This window comes from Oncorhynchus nerka, linkage group LG9b (assembly GCF_034236695.1).
Source record: "Oncorhynchus nerka isolate Pitt River linkage group LG9b, Oner_Uvic_2.0, whole genome shotgun sequence".
NCBI lineage: Eukaryota > Metazoa > Chordata > Actinopteri > Salmoniformes > Salmonidae > Oncorhynchus > Oncorhynchus nerka.
In genome coordinates this window covers 1,133,955-1,151,297 of record NC_088424.1, presented here as the reverse complement: position 1 = coordinate 1,151,297, position 17,343 = coordinate 1,133,955, and the positions used below count along the sequence as shown (strand labels likewise).

The window sequence follows — 17,343 nt, the reverse complement described above, 5'->3', positions numbered from 1 at the left end:
AAGATCTTGAAAGTGTCTTTCTGTGTTCTGAGAGTAGAGCGAGAGTTGCACCCCTTCTGAAAAAACCTACACTCGATCCCTCCGATGTCAACAACTACAGACCAGTATCCCTTCTTTCTTTTCTCTCCAAAACTCTTGAACGTGCCGTCCTTGGCCAGCTCTCCCGCTATCTCTCTCAGAATGACCTTCTTGATCCAAATCAGTCAGGTTTCAAGACTAGTCATTCAACTGAGACTGCTCTTCTCTGTATCACGGAGGCGCTCCGCACTGCTAAAGCTAACTCTCTCTCCTCTGCTCTCATCCTTCTAGACCTATCGGCTGCCTTCGATACTGTGAACCATCAGATCCTCCTCTCCACCCTCTCCGAGTTGGGCATCTCCGGCGCGGCCCACGCTTGGATTGCGTCCTACCTGACAGGTCGCTCCTACCAGGTGGCGTGGCGAGAATCCGTCTCCACACCACGTGCTCTCACCACTGGTGTCCCCCAGGGCTCTGTTCTAGGCCCTCTCCTATTCTCGCTATACACCAAGTCACTTGGCTCTGTCATAACCTCACATGGTCTCTCCTATCATTGCTATGCAGACGACACACAATTAATCTTCTCCTTTCCCCCTTCTGATGACCAGGTGGCGAATCGCATCTCTGCATGTCTGGCAGACATATCCGTGTGGATGACGGATCACCACCTCAAGCTGAACCTCGGCAAGACGGAGCTGCTCTTCCTCCCGGGAAGGACTGCCCGTTCCATGATCTCGCCATCACGGTTGACAACTCCATTGTGTCCTCCTCCCAGAGCGCTAAGAACCTTGGCGTGATCCTGGACAACACCCTGTCGTTCTCAACTAACATCAAGGCGGTGGCCCGTTCCTGTAGGTTCATGCTCTACAACATCCGCAGAGTACGACCCTGCCTCACACAGGAAGCGGCGCAGGTCCTAATCCAGGCACTTGTCATCTCCCGTCTGGATTACTGCAACTCGCTGTTGGCTGGGCTCCCTGCCTGTGCCATTAAACCCCTACAACTCATCCAGAACGCCGCAGCCCGTCTGGTGTTCAACCTTCCCAAGTTCTCTCACGTCACCCCGCTCCTCCGCTCCCTCCACTGGCTTCCAGTTGAAGCTCGCATCCGCTACAAGACCATGGTGCTTGCCTACGGAGCTGTGAGGGGAACGGCACCTCAGTACCTCCAGGCTCTGATCAGGCCCTACACCCAAACAAGGGCACTGCGTTCATCCACCTCTGGCCTGCTCGCCTCCCTACCACTGAGGAAGTACAGTTCCCGCTCAGCCCAGTCAAAACTGTTCGCTGCTCTGGCCCCCCAATGGTGGAACAAACTCCCTCACGACGCCAGGACAGCGGAGTCAATCACCACCTTCCGGAGACACCTGAAACCCCACCTCTTTAAGGAATACCTAGGATAGGATAAAGTAATCCCTCTCACCCCCCCTCCCCCTGAAAAGATTTAGATGCACTACTGTTCCACTGGAGGTCATAAGGTGAATGCACCAATTTGTAAGTCGCTCTGGATAAGAGCGTCTGCTAAATGACTTAAATGTAAATGTAAATGTAATAATTATATCGTCCAGGTAGACGAAACAGATCTTCCCTTTGAGCTCACCTAACGCAATCTCCATGAGTCTTTGGAAAGTGGCAGGGGCATTCTTTAATCCAAAGGGCATCACCTTAAAGGAAAACAAGCCCTTAGCACAGACAAAAGCAGTCTTGTCCTTGCTTTCCTGGTCCATCTCAACCTGCCAATAACCACTATTGAGGTCAAGGGTAGTGAACACAACAGCGCCAGACAATGACTCCAGGATCTCATGGATGGTGGGAAGAGGATAGGCATCAGTCTGGGAAACATTGTTGGTCTTCCTATAGTCCACACAAAATCTAAGACCACCAGTCTTTTTTGGGATGAGGACAACAGGAGCAGCCCAGGGAGAGGAGGAACGTTCTATTATATCTTGTGTTAACATTACATTTACATTTAAGTCATTTAGCAGACGCTCTTATCCAGAGCGACTTACAAATTGGTGCATTCACCTTATGACATCCAGTGGAACAGTAGTGCATCTAAATCTTTTAAGGGGGGTGAGAGGGATTACTTTATCCTATCCTAGGTATTCCTTAAAGAGGTGGGGTTTCAGGTGTCTCATTAATGAGTCCCTTTTGGTTGATTAGCTTCGCTGGGGACAAACGATATGGCTTTTGCTTGATCGGCATTTCCTGTGTAAGGAATATTTTGTGCTTCAGGAGCCTGGTGCGTCCCAGCTTTGAAGTACATACATCAGCATTATTCTGCAGCTGTTCCAACAGCCTTAACTCCTCTGGCTGTTCCAGCTGAGCTCTTCTCACAGCCTGTAAAAGGAGATCGTCAGAAGGATTATCGAGGGTTAGTGGTACCGGAGCAATGTCAGAGAAGACTGCCACATTTGAACCCCAATCATGTAACTTCATAGCTTCTGATTGGAAGAAATGCTTCTCGCTCGGATTGTATGGAAACCAGTAGCAATTGTGTGCGATATCAATCTGGACACCACTGAAGTACATGAAATCAATTCCCAACATGACAGGAAAAGCAAGGTTCCTGGTTTATAGGATAACAGAAGGAATCATATAGGAGCGGTTACACAGGCGGAACTCTACCTCACTCCATCCAAGTGGTTGTCTAGCCTCACCATCAGCCAGATAGAGTGGACCTTCTGTCCACGGCTTCAAGTTGTATTGTGGACCGTTAACCTCCTTCCACAGTTTCTCATTGAGCAGTGTGTAGGATGACCCGGTATCCAAGATGGCTCTTCCTGTCCATGGGCCTATGGACAGGGGTAACACCAGTTGGTGCGGTATGAACTGAAAGGAAGGGGATGTCGATGAGGGGGCGTAGGCAGTGACTCTTGGGGTTTCAGCTCTGGTTAAAGCACCCAGAGAAGGATGGTCATTGCTGCGAAGAGAGTTAGGTGTGTTGGCCTGTTGTGATTTGTGGCTTCTGGAAGGGTTTACTTGATACGGTCTTGGACATGTAGCTGAAGAATGTCCCTTTTGGCTACATCTCCAACAAAACATGAGAGGGGTCTTGGCTGGAGACTCTGGCTGTTGTTGATAGTCTGTCTTGGGTGTCTGTTTCTTTCTCTGGTCATATTGCTGTTGGCATTCTCTGTCCTTCTCAAACTGCTGTCCCAAGCGAACCAGTCCATCGACAGTGGTGACTCGTTCTCGGAGTTGACTGGCTAGTAGTGGGTTGATGTTCTTCAAGATCAATTTAATGACATCTTCCTCCTGAATGCCAGGTTTCCACCTTCTGCACAGGGAGTGGTAACCGTATGCAAAGTCACGGATACTCTCTTTCCCTCCTTGTACTCGATTTCTGACTCTGTCTGCCAATTCATCTGTGTAGTCCTCAGATAGAAATGCAGAGGAAAACTTGGCCTCAAAGTCAGCCCAGGAGGTAGTGGTGAGACGTGCCACATCCCACCAGTCTCGAGCTGTCCCATGCAACACATTCCTCAATGTGGCAAGGAGTTCTTCGTCAGCCAGGGGATTGAGGGCAAGAAAGTCACAACATCTTTCTAGATACATTAGCGGATCAGGACTGTCATCTTTTTTTCCCAAAGGTGGGAAATTGCAATTTAATGGGCATCGCCCCCACATGACGTCTACTCAAATCACCATGAACAAACGAGCTAGGAGGGCTGGAGGAAGTAGAGGGGGAGGGCGTTATCGGACAATGAAAATGAACACCAGGATGCATGGTGGATTGCATCCTGCAAGGGGTGGCTGCAGCATGGCCTGGTCTTGGCTGTTCAGAGGTGCCAGCTTGGCCCTCAGTGGTCTGAACTGAAGTGGACACCAGGGAAACTCTGTGTAAGGAGTTGTGCCTAATGGAGGCCATGTCCACAGACACGTCATCCAACATTTTAACACAATTAGAGAGCTCTGTCTGCAAGTGGTCTACAGTGTTAACCATGGGAGAAAAAACAGAATTAACGTCCTTGAGGACCTCAGTGTGGTGATGTTGCAGGCGCCATTGGAGAGTGGCAGTGAGTTGGTTTCGTTGGTAGTCAAACTGCCTGTCCATGGCACCAGTCATTTCCCGTCTTCCACTCTCACTGAGCTCTGTCAGCGTGTGGGTTAGAGTGCTCAGTGAGTTTCTGAATTCCATGGCACTCTGTTGTTGCTCTTCCCTCAGACATTTGAATTTATGGTGGATAAGAGTTTGGAGATGTTGTTGAGTCCGACGAATATCAAGGATGTCACCTTGAAGTTGTAAGACTACAACCTCTGGAGATAAACCAGAAAGGTTGGGTGTCTTGAGGGAGGACTAGCTCAGTACTTCCACACAGATCCATGTCAATACGTGAGTAACTGGTTAGACCTCCTGTGGCCTGTGGCTCAGACCGAGCATTCAGATTCCCAGGGCTCTGGCCCAAATCAACTCCATTATCTCCATTCACATTATGATTTGTGTTGTCAGCTTGATGGTCAGAATGGCCCGGTGTATTCCCATTGACAGGTATTACATGGATGAGCACCTTATCTTGGGGTGAATCCATTGTTTTAATTCCACACAAAATATTTGCTTTGGTTAGTTCTCGATGTTGAGCTGTCCCATCTGGGGTGCCATTTTTTATGTAACGGTTTTGACTTGAGGTTATTATTTATAGGGGTGCCAGGTAGGTTGTGCCTACCAGAGAAAACATTGGTTTCTCCTTTTAGTTTGGGTGGGAATGAGTCCCATCTGGTCCGTCAAGTCTACACCAATACAAAGGACTCATGTAAAAGTCAGGATGGAAATAAACTTTTCATAAACCCTTAAAACATTGGAAAGAACTTCCAAAACAACTATTATTTTGCGTGGGTTGTATTAACAACAACAAGGATTACGCACACATATAATATAACACAATGAGTTCTGGTTCCTCCAGAAATGTCCTGTACCTCGGGCCTAAAAAGAGTCCAGCCCGGTAAAGGAGTTCAGTGAACTCAAGTGACTTTTGTCACGCAATGTTTGTCCGTTCATTCCGTGTAGCGTAAACCCAGTATTAAACATACAATCAATATAACAATTATTTTACCACAGAACTTTAAAGCGTATCAACTCTTAATTAAGTCCTCAACTACAACTAACTACATAAATCACAGTATACATCACATCCAAACAAATGAAATACCGTATACAAAAAGGTGGTAGTCAGTCGGTCAGTCAGACAATCCAATCCGCCAATAGATCTCCAGCGGAGAAAGGCCACGAAGAACGGAGAGGTGTAGTCCAGGGACCCAAAGAGTGGATCCGATCCTGGGTAAACTCTCTTAGGCTACAAAACACACGTTTAAAGGCAACAAAACAAACGGAATAGCCAAGCTTCGGAACTGAGGGTTGGAAGTTAGAATAGCAGTGAACCAGTGTTTCACCAGCTTGAATACTACTGTCAATATGCTGATATCATTTAGGTAGCCTTGTTCTCAAATTGTCTTTGTTAAAATCCCCAGCTACAATAAATGCAGCTTCAGGATATATGGTTTCCAGTTTGCATAAAGTCCAGTGAAGTTCCTTGAGGGCCGTTGTGGTATCGGCTTGAGGGGGGATATACGCCGGTGTGACAATAACCAAGGAGAATTCCCTTTGGAGATAATACGGTCAGCATTTGATTGTGAGGAATTCTAGGTCAGGTGAAGAAAAGGACTTGAGTTCCTGTATGTTGTTACAATTACACCATGAGTTGTTAATCATGAAACATACACCCCCGCTCTTCTTCTTCCAGAGAGATGTTTATTCCTGTCAGCGCGACGCACAAATAATCCAGGTGACTGTACTGACGCCGACAGTAGAGAGAGAGAGAGAGAGAGAGAGAGAGAGAGAAAGAGAGAGAGAGAGAGATGTTTCTGTGAAATAGAGTACAATAGAGTACAATCCCTGATGTCTCTCTGGAAAGCAACCCTTGCCTAAATGTTGTCTATCTTGTTATCTAGAAACTGGACATTAGCGGGTGATATACTTGGAAGCAGTGGGTGGTGTCCGCGCCTCCGAAGTCTGACCAGAAGACCACTCAGTCTACCTCTTCTCCGGCAGTGGTGTTTTGGGTAAACCTCTGGAATCAGACAAAGGATCCGCTTTGGAAATATTCCTGGTCGTAGTGCTGGTAAGTTTACATCGCTCTGATATCCAATAGTTCTTCCCGGCTGTATGTAATAACACTTAAGATTTTCTGGGCTAACAATGTAAGAAATAATACCTAAAAAACAATATCATGCAAAGTTTCCTAAGGCCTAGAAGCGAGGCAGCCCTCTCTGTCGGCGCCATCTGTTGGTGCTGTTCTTGCCATAATATGGACTTAGGGCTATCTTCTGTATACCACCCCTACCTTGTCACAACACAACTGATTGGCTCAAATGCATTAAAGGTGAAATAAATAAAAAATTAAGAAGGAAAGAAATTCGACAAATTAACTTTTAACAAGGCACACCTGTTAATTGAAATGCATTCCAGGTGACTACCTCATGAAGCTGATTGAGAGAATGCCAAGAGTCTGCAAATGTTTTCATCGAGGCAAAGGGCAGCTACTTCGAAAAATGTCAAATATAAAATATTTGACATTCTGACAAGGTATAAATCTGCCGTTCTGCCCCTGAGCAAGGCACTGTTGTGTGAAGATGTGGATGTCGATTAAGGCAGCCCTCCGCACCCCTCTGATTCAAAGTTAAATGCGGAAGACCCATTTCAGTTGAATGCATTCAGTTGTAAGATTAACTAGGTATTCTCTTTCCCTTGACAGAGCTTGAATAATTTTTTGAAGAGTAATGTCAAAATATTGTACAATCCAGGTGTGCAAAGCTCTTAGAGACATACTCGGAAAGACCGACAGCTGTAATTGCTGAGAAAGGTCATTCTAACATGTATTGATTGACTCAGGCTGTAACAGAACCAAATGTGGAAAAAGTCAAGGGGTATGAATACTTTCTGAAGGCACTGTAGTATTCAACATTTGATACAAAATACTACTTGGCTGGCTTTATTGGTCAATGAAATGTGGCTTTATTGGGCTAAGGCAGTGGTCACCAAACTACGGCCCGCGGGTCGGATACGGCCCGTCAGCACATTTGGCCCGGCCCTCTGAACAATACCAGAGACGCTATCGAATTTTTTTCCTATTTGGCCTCCAGAAAAAAAATCCTAGGCCCGGCCCTGTCAAAGAGAGAACGGAATAATGGCGAAAAGGTTAGGTAAGAGAAAAATTGATTCAGAATGCAGGGTATTTAACCTGCAGTGGACAAAAAAATTGTTTTTTGATCAATGCAAAGAAAAGGCTGTTTGTCTCATCTGTCAAGAGACGGTGGCGGTATTCAAAGAATACAATCTTCGCCGACACTATGAATCCCGTCACAAAGACAAGTACGATAGCTTGCAAGGCCAAATACGAGCAGACAAACTCTCAAAGCTAAAAAGTGGACTACTATCTCAGCAGAATACATTTGTACGCCAAGCTCAGCTGAACCAGGCATCCGTTCGGGCCAGCTTTCGGGTTGCTAAACTGATAGCAAGAAGCGGTAAGCCTTTCACTGACGGAGAGTTTGTTAAGAAATGTATGGATGCTGTCGCGGAGGAGGTGTGTCCCGAGAAGAAAGATGCATTTAATGCCGTAAGTCTGTCGGCGAGTACAATCACCAGACGCGTTGAAGAAATCGGGAGTAATGTATATGCCCAGCTGCAGCAGAAGACGAAAGAATTTGACTTTTTTCATTAGCACTGGATGAGAGCACGGACGTGCAAGACACAGCGCAACTGCTCATTTTTATTCGTGGAGTTAGCGCAAACTTTGAGATATGCGAGGAGCTGGCAGCCCTCCAAAGTCTCAAAGGGACTACAACGGGAGAGGATATTTTTGACAAAGTGTGCCAAACCATGGAGAAGTTGGACCTGGACTGGTCAAAGCTAGCTAGCATCACGACTGACGGGGCTCCTAGCATGGTGGGCGAAACTCGCGGTCTAATAGGACGCATGAACCGGGAGTTGGAAAAAGGGGTCTCACCGCCCGCTACGAGTCCACTGCCTAATTCACCAGCCAGCACTGTGCTGCAAAGTGTTGAAGTGGGATTCTGTAATGAAGGTTGTGGTGTCGTGCATAAACTTCATCAGAGCAAAGGGACTTAAACACAGGCAGTTCCAAGAATTCCTGTCTGAACTGGAGTCTACGCACGGAGATGTGCTGTACTACACAGAGGTCCGATGGCTGAGCCGGGGCAGAGTTTTGAGGCGTTTTACGAGCTGCTACCCGAAATTAACGCATTTCTTCATTTAAAAGACAAAACGGTCCCAGAGCTGATCGACCCAGAATGGAAATGGCACCTCGCATTTTTAACAGACGTGACAGAAATACTTAACAGCCTTAACTTGCAGCTACAAGGCGAGGGGAAACTCATTTGCGACATGTATTCACACATAAAAGCATTTGAGGTGAAATTAGCGCTGCTTTTGGAACAAGTAAAAAGCGCAACTTCGTCCATCTTCCTGCTACCCAAAACCTGTCGACAGAGAACCCAGCGGTCCGTTCCCAGCTGAAAAGTGCGTGGAAGCACTGGAAATGCTGAAGGCGGAGTTCGGTGTGTGATTCAGTGAACTACATGTTCATGCAAAAGAAATCCGTCTTTTTCAGAACCCCTTTGTTGCCGACATTGATGAAGCCCAGCCTTCATATCAGTTTGAGTTGGCTGAGTTACAGAACTGTGATGTTCTGAAAGACGCATTCAAGCCCAACAGTCTCATTGACTTCTATGCCGCCCTCCCAAACGACACATATCCAAACATCAAAAAACACGCAATGAAAATGTCCACAGTTTTTGGCAGCACGTATATCTGCGAGAAAACCTTTTCTTGCATGAAACTGCTGAAAACCCCGATGAGATCAAGATTGACAGATGAACATTTGCATCAGTGCTTGAGACTGGCTGTAACTAGAATGGAACCTGATATTCAACTTCTCACCAGCCAGATGCAGGCCCACAGTTCACACTGATGAACATACATAGGTAAGCTCACTTTTCTGACTTGAATGAGTCATTCTGAGCATAAACAAATATAATCATAATAAAATCTACTGGGATAAAATCCATCTTTACAACCATACTGGTAGTGAAATGTATTGTGCTGTGTAGGTGCTGTATCACTTAGTTCAGTTTCTCAACCTGCTTCTTTTGTGGTTTTCACAGGGAAGTTGATGAGAGAGAGCTGCAAACAGCGGTGTCTACAAGCCTACTGGAACCTACAAAAGGATTATAAGGAAGGAACACAAGAACTTTAAGAGACTGCTCATATGTGTCAGAGAGATTCTGCTCTGACAACTGAGCTGAACTTTTATCTGTTAAGATTGTGCATGGCACGACAGAAAGTTAATGTTCCATGGCTTTTTTTTCTATGAAGAACCCAGAGAGAGTTATTTAGTTATTATTTATTTCCTGTTTTTTTCTGTGAAGAACTCAGAGAGGGTTATTTAGTTATTATTTATTTCATTAATAGTGTTATTATTTGTTTCCTGACTTTTTTTCTGTAAAGAACCTGGAAAGGGTTATTTGGTTATGTGTGGCTTTCTGGAAAACAATAAATTTTTTAAGCTCCCCTACGATCGTCACACTTTTTCTGTTACAAACTGACACCGGCCCCCCATCAGAGAAGGGAAAAGTTATGTGGCCCTCACAGGAAAAAGTTTGGGGACCCCTGGGCTAAGGGTTTCAAGACTTTTCGTGGTTTAGAGGCACTCCTTCTAAGGAGCTTTGCTTCCCATCTGACACACTCATCTTTGACACAACCATCTCCCATCATCCTCTCTGTCCTAGTGATGTAGGTCTGTACACACACGTCCAGAGCCTTCTCCGTTCTCATTCTCAATCAGTCAACGCCAACATCTGTGAATATACAGTACAGTATATACTGTATATATTTTTACTGTAGGTTAAAACAGAGACAATGCTTTCATTTGATAACAATAATATAATTATTTATTCGCCCCAATGCTGTTACCCTTAACTCACCTTTACCTCCACCCATTCTCTTTCCCACACACTGCGTGTTAGCAGGCTACTGAGTTCTCTCACACTCACACACTCTTACACGTGCAGTGTTTTGTTTGACGCCCACGGCGGCGGTGTGATTGCATTATGACGATGCATGTGGCAACCCACGCTTTGACCCCAACCCACGACCCCTTGCTGTTCGCTGAAGCAGGTGTTGGAGAAGAACTCAAGCCTCATTTCACATCTGAGAGTGTTCCCTGTGGGAATCCTGGAAAAGCTGTCATGGTGGAAAGATTTGATCTGAGAGAGTGAGGGAAGAAGGCTGTGGGGGCAGTGTGGTATAGAGATGTCAATTTGTGAGAAAAACATTTCAATTTCATTAAATTCAAAATACTTTAAATATCCCACAGTTGTCAATTGAGAAGGTAGCATAGAGCACATCCACAAAAACAACATACAGTTTAAACATAGACACACAACATAGCCTGGATTTGCAAGTAATTACAAATTGTACAAACTTTTAGTTAATGTAAAGCATGGTGATTTTCAGAATGTAGCAATAATTAGCAGTAAAAATATTTAGAAAATACAAAATACAGTTTTGGAGTGAGACCAGGGTTGTATGTATCAGGCGTCTTAGGAGTGTTGATTTAGAATCAGTTTAGCCTTTTATCATAATGAAAAAGGTTACATGGGCAGGGAAGATCTGATCCTAGATCAGTACTCCTATTCTGAAATGCTTAATACAACCTCTTATGGATAGGGGAGACGCTAGCGTCTCAACTGGCCAATTGCTGGGGGAAATGCAGAGCGCCAGATTCAAATAAAATGCTATAAAATTCAAACGTTCATTAAATCACACATGTAAGATACTCAATTAAAGCTACACTCGTTGTGAATCCAGCCAACATGTCATATTTTTAAAATGCTTTTCGGCGAAAGCATAAGAAGCTATTATCTGATAGCCTGCACCCATCTGCACCAGCAGGAAACAAAGGAGCTAGCATAGCAGGCGCTACACAAAATGCTGAAATAAAATATAAAATATGCATTACCTTTGACGAGCTTCTTTTGTTGGCACTCCAATATGTCCCATATACATCACAATTGGCTCTTTTGTTCGATTAATTCCATCCATATATATTGACAATGTCCATTTATAAAGCGCGTTTGATCCAGAAAAAAAACAGCTTACAAAAACATCGTCACTACAAAATATTTCAAAAGTTGCCTATAAACTTTGCCAAAATATTTCTAACTACTTTTGTAATACAACGTTAGGTATTTTTAAACGTTAATAATCGATCCAATTGTAGACGGGGCAATCTGTATTCAATACAGGAAAGAGAAGAAACCAGCACTTCACATCTTGCACAACTCACAAAAGTGTCCCCAGTTCCGAGTTGGCCTACTTCTTCATAGCACAAAGGAATAACCTCAACCAAATTCCAAAGACTGGCGACATTCAGTGGAAGCGGTAGGAACTGAAAATAGGTTCCTATTAAATATCCAATGGCAAAGACAATACAGGGAACAGAGAGTGGGATTTCTTTTTTTGCCTGCTACAAAAGTTCTGTTATACTCACAGACATGATTCAAACAGTTTTAGAAACTTCAGAGTGTTTTCTATCCAAATCGATGAATAATATGCATATCTTATATTCTTGGCATGAGTATCAGGAAGTTGAAATTGGGCGCGCTATTTACCCAAAAGTGAAAATTCTGCCCCCTAGCTTTAAGACGATAATACATACGACTCCTGGCGTTGACTGGGAAATGTTGGCCCACAGTCGTTTTCTTCGTGAGTCAGATCATCCACAGATGCATATATTTCCTGGTAACTATGGGCTGCGTTTACACAAGCAGCCAAATTCTGATATTTTGTTCACTAATTGGTCTTTTGACCAGTCAGATCAGCTGATATGTTGCCAATAATTGTGCAACATATCAGAATGGGGCTCCCTGTGTAAACGCAGCCATGGAGACAGTGTTTTCCCTGAAAAATATCCGTAAAGGAACCGCAGAAGACATTATGTGGTTCAGCTCCTGAATATATTCAGCTCAAGTCACCCTGAATAACCCCCAGACTTCTGGTTTTAATAAAGGAATTTAATTCAATGAAAAGTAAATTATATCAAAATCAGTAAGACCAAAGAAGAAATATACATATTTCTATGTAGAGGACGTTGATAAATGAGGTTCATTGTTGGAGCTGAAACCGGCCTTGACTGTGAATTTCTTACATACGTAAATCATCTCACCATTTAGGTAATTTAGGCCATTCTCTATGCAGGTCAAGGCACAGTTGAAGTAATAAAGGCCTTTATTACTGTGTTATCAATAATATGTAAAGCCAGGGGAGTTTGATTGACATGTGTTATGACACCATGTACGTTTGAAACCCTTTACACAGCATGGTGGGAGCATCTTGGTCAGTTTAACTTACAAACATTCACATGTATACCATACACACACCACACATGAAAGCCAACACCCCCTCCAAAAAATAAGATGCTCTGATGGGTGACGGGGACAACAAAGATGTTCTTCTAACACATCCTAGATCTGAATTAATGAAATATTATTATTAAAAACTTTTTTCTTTACATAGTTGAATGTGCTGACAACAAAATCACACAAAAATTATCAATGGAAATCAAATTTATCAACCCATGGAGGTCTGGATTTGGAGTCACACTCAAAATTAAAGTGGAAAACCACACTACAGGCTGATCCAACTTTGATGTAATGTCCTTAAAACAAGTCAAAATGAGGCTCAGTAGTGTGTGTGGCCTCCACGTGCCTGTATGACCTCCCTACAACGCCTGGGCATGCTCCTGATGAGGTGGTGGATGGTCTCCTGAGGGATCTCCTCCCAGACCTGGACTAAAGCATCCGCCAACTCCTGGACAGTCTGTGGTGTTGGTGGATGGAGCGAGACATGATGTCCCAGATGTGCTCAATTGGATTCAGGTCTGGGGAACGGGCGGTCCAGTCCATAGCATCAATGCCTTCCTCTTGCAGGAACTGCTGACACACTCCAGCCACATGAGGTCTAGCATTGTCTTGCATTAAGGAGGAACCCAGGGCCAACCGCACCAGCATATGGTCTCACAAGGGGTCTGAGGATCTCATCTCGGTACCTAATGGCAGTCATGCTACCTCTGGCGAGCACATGGAGGGCTGTGCGGCCCCCTAAAGAAATGCCACCCCACACAATGACTGACCCACCGCCAAACCGGTCATGCTGGAGGATGTTGCAGGCAGCAGAACGTTCTCCACAGAGTCTCCAGACTCTGTCACATCTGTCACATGTGCTCAGTGTGAACCTGCTTTCATCTGTGAAGAGCACAGGGCGCCAGTGGCGAATTTGCCAATCTTGGTGTTCTCTGGCAAATGCCAAACGTCCTGCACGGTGTTGGGCTGTCAGCACAGCCCCCACCTGTGGGCGTCGGGCCCTCATACCACCCTCATGGAGTCTGTTTCTGACCATTTGAGCAGACACATGCACATTTGTGGCCTGCTGGAGGTCATTTTGCAGGGCTCTGGCAGTGCTCCTCCTGCTCCTCCTTGCACAAAGGTGGAGGTAGCGGACCTGCTGCTGGGTTGTTGCCCTCCTACGGCCTCCTCCACGTCTCTTGATGTACTGGCCTGTTTCTTGGTAGCGCCTCCATGCTCTGGACACTACGCTGACAGACACAGCAAACCATCTTGCCACAGCTCGCATTGATGTGCCATCCTGGATGAGCTGCACTACCTGAGCCACTTGTGTGGGTTGTAGACTCCGTCTCATGCTACCACTAGAGTGAAAGCACCGCCAGCATTCAAAAGTGACCAAAACATCAGCCAGGAAGCATAGGAACTGAGAAGTGGTCTGTGGTCACCACCCGCAGAACCACTCCTTTATTGGGGGTGTCTTGCTAAATGCCTATAATTTCCACCTGTTGTCTATTCCATTTGCACAACAACATGTGAAATTTATTGTCAATCAGTGTTGCTTCCTAAGTGGACAGTTTCATTTCACAGAAGTGTGATTGACTTGGAGTTACATTGTGTTGTTTAAGTGTTCCCTTTATTTTTTTGAGCAGTGTATATTCAAAATTTTAGATTATTCACAGTAGCCACCTTTTGCCTTGATGGCAGCTTTGCACACTCTGCACTCTCTCAACCAGCTTCATGAGGTAGTCACCTGGAATGCATTTCAATCAACAGGTGTGCCTTGTTAAACATTAATTTGTTTCCTTCTTAATGCTTTTGTGCCAATCAGTTGTGTTGCGACAAGGTAGGGGTGGTATACAGAATATTTATTTGGTAAAATACCAAATCCATATTATGGCAAGAACAGCTCAAATCAGCAAAGAGAAATGACAGTCTATCATTTCTTTAAGACATGAAGGTCAGTCAATCCGGAACATTTCATGAACTTTGAGCATTTCTTCAAGTGCAGTTGCAAAAACCATAAAGTGCTATGATGAAACTGACTCTCATGAGGACCGCTACAGGAAAGGAAGACCCAGAGTTACCCGCCACAGAAATTGCAGCCCAAATAAATGCTTCACAGAGTTCAAGTAAAAGACACATCTCAACATCAACTGTTCAGATGAGACTGTGTGAATCCAGCCTTCATGGTTGAATTGCTGCAAAGAAACCACTACTAAAGGACACCAATAAGAATAAGATATTTGCTTGGGCCAATTGGACCGGTGGAAATCTGTCCTTTGGTTTCATGAGTCCAACCGCCTTGTCTTTCTGAGACGCAGAATAGGTGAACGGATGATCTCTGAATATGTAGTTCCCACCGTGAAGCATGAAGGAGAAGGTGTGATGACGTGGGGCTGCTTTGCTGGTGACACTGTCAGTGATTTATTTAGAATTTAAGGCACACTTAACCAGCTTGGCTACCAAGCATTCTGCAGCAATACGTCATCCCATCTGGTTTGCGCTTAGTGGGACTATCATTTGTTTATATCCACATAGGCGTACAGAGGCCCATTATCAGCAACCATCACTCCTGTGTTGCAATGCACGATGTGTTAGCAGTGAAGAAGCGAATCCGGGATGCTGGCCTTCTAGGCAGAGTTCCTCTGTTCAGTGTCTGTGTTCTTTTGCCTAACTTAAACTTTTCTTTTTATTGGCCAGTCTGAGATATGGCTTTTTCTTTGCAACTCTGCCTAGAAGGCCAGCATCCCGGAGTTGCCTCATTACTGTTGACTTTGAGACCTGTGTTTTGCAAGTACTATTTAATGAAGCTGCCAGATGAGGACTTGTGAGACGTCTGTTTCTCAAACTAGACACTCTAATGTACTTATCCTCTTGCTCAGTTGTGCACCGGGTCCTCCCACTCCTCTTTCTATTCAAACTGGTTAGAGACAGTTTGCGCTGTTCTGTGAAGGGAGTAGTACACAGCATTGTACGAGATCTTCAGTTTCTTGGCAATTTCTCGCACGAAATAGCCTTTATTTCTCAGAACAAGAATAGACTGACGAGTTTCAGAAGAAAGGTTTTTGGCCATTTTGAGCCTGTAATCGAACCCCAAAATGCTGATGCTCCAGATATTCAACTAGTCTAAAGAAGGCCAGTTTTATTGCTTCTTTAATCAGAACAACAGTTTTCCGCTGTGCTAACATAATTGCAAAAGAGCTTTCTAATGATCAATTAGCCTTTTAAAATTATAAACTTGCATTAGCTACCACAACTTGCCATTGCAACACAGGAGTAATGGTTGCTAATAATGGGCCTCTGTACTCCTATGTAGATATTCCATTAAAAATCAGCCATTTCCAGCTAAAATAGACATTTACAACATTAACAATGTCTGTATTTCTGATCAATTTGATGTTATTTTAATGTACAAAATGTTTTATTTTCTTTCAAAAACAAGGACATTTGTAAGTGACCCCAAACCTTTGAATGGTAGTGTACTGTATATAAAGCACTTTTTTGGTTATTACATGATTCCATTTTTGTTATTTCATAGTTTCAATGTCTCCACTATTATTCTAAAATAGTAAAAATAAAGAAAACCCTTGAATGAGTTGGTGTACACACACACACACACACATTCAATCAATCCCTATACCAGTCTGCTGTTCCCACATGCTTCAAGAGGGTTCCTGTTCCCAAGAAAGCTAAGGTAACTGAGCTAAACGACTACCGCCCCGTAGCACTCACTTCCGTCATCATGAAGTGCTTTGAGAGACTAGTCAAGGACCATATCACCTCCACCCTACCTGACACCCTAGACCCACTCCAATTTGCTTACCGCCCAAATAGGTCCACAGACGATGCAATCTCAACCACACTGCACACTGCCCTAACCCACCTGGACAAGAGGAATACCTATGTGAGAATGCTGTTCATCGACTACAGCTCGGCATTCAACACCATAGTACCCTCCAAGCTCGTCATCAAGCTTGAGACCCTGGGTCTCGACCCCGCCCTGTGCAACTGGGTACTGGACTTCCTGACGGGCCGCCCCCAGGTGGTGAGGGTAGGCAACAACATCTCCTCCCCGCTGATCCTCAACACTGGGGCCCCACAAGGGTGCGTTCTGAGCCCTCTCCTGTACTCCCTGTTCACCCACGACTGCGTGGCCACGCACGCCTCCAACTCAATCATCAAGTTTGCGGACGACACAACAGTGGTAGGCTTGATTACCAACAACGATGAGACGGCCTACAGGGAGGAGGTGAGGGCCCTCGGAGTGTGGTGTCAGGAAAATAACCTCACACTCAACGTCAACAAAACTAAGGAGATGATTGTGGACTTCAGGAAACAGCAGAGGGAACACCCCCTATCCACATCGATGGAACAGTAGTGGAGAGGGTAGTAAGTTTTAAGTTCCTCGGCATACACATCACAGACAAACTGAATTGGTCCACTCACACTGACAGCGTCGTGAAGAAGGCACAGCAGCGCCTCTTCAACCTCAGGAGGCTGAAGAAATTCGGCTTGTCACCAAAAGCACTCACAAACTTCTACAGATGCACAATCGAGAGCATCCTGGCGGGCTATATCACCGCCTGGTACGGCAACTGCTCCGCCCTCAACCGTAAGGCTCTCCAGAGAGTAGTGAGGTCTGCACAACGCATCACCGGGGGCAAACTACCTGCCCTCCAGGACACCTACACCACCCGATGTTATAGGAAGGCCATAAAGATCATCAAGGACATCAACCACCCGAACCACTGCCTGTTCACCCCGCTTATCATCCAGAAGGCGAGGTCAGTACAGGTGCATCAAAGCTGGGACCGAGAGACTGAAAAACAGCTTCTATCTCAAGGCCATCAGACTGTTAAACAGCCACCACTAACATTGAGTGGCTGCTGCCAACACACTGTCA

At 45.0% G+C, this 17,343-nt stretch overlaps 1 long non-coding RNA gene across 1 annotated transcript; it reads left to right on the top strand.

Annotated features, from left to right (window-relative positions):
- The first annotated feature begins 8,036 nt into the window (after window positions 1–8,036).
- On the top strand, window positions 8,037–9,606 carry LOC135565768 (uncharacterized). The gene is made up of 2 exons (XR_010461844.1): window positions 8,037–9,020; window positions 9,201–9,606. It is a non-coding gene; the product is annotated as an uncharacterized LOC135565768 (long non-coding RNA).
- The last annotated feature ends 7,737 nt before the right edge of the window (window positions 9,607–17,343 follow it).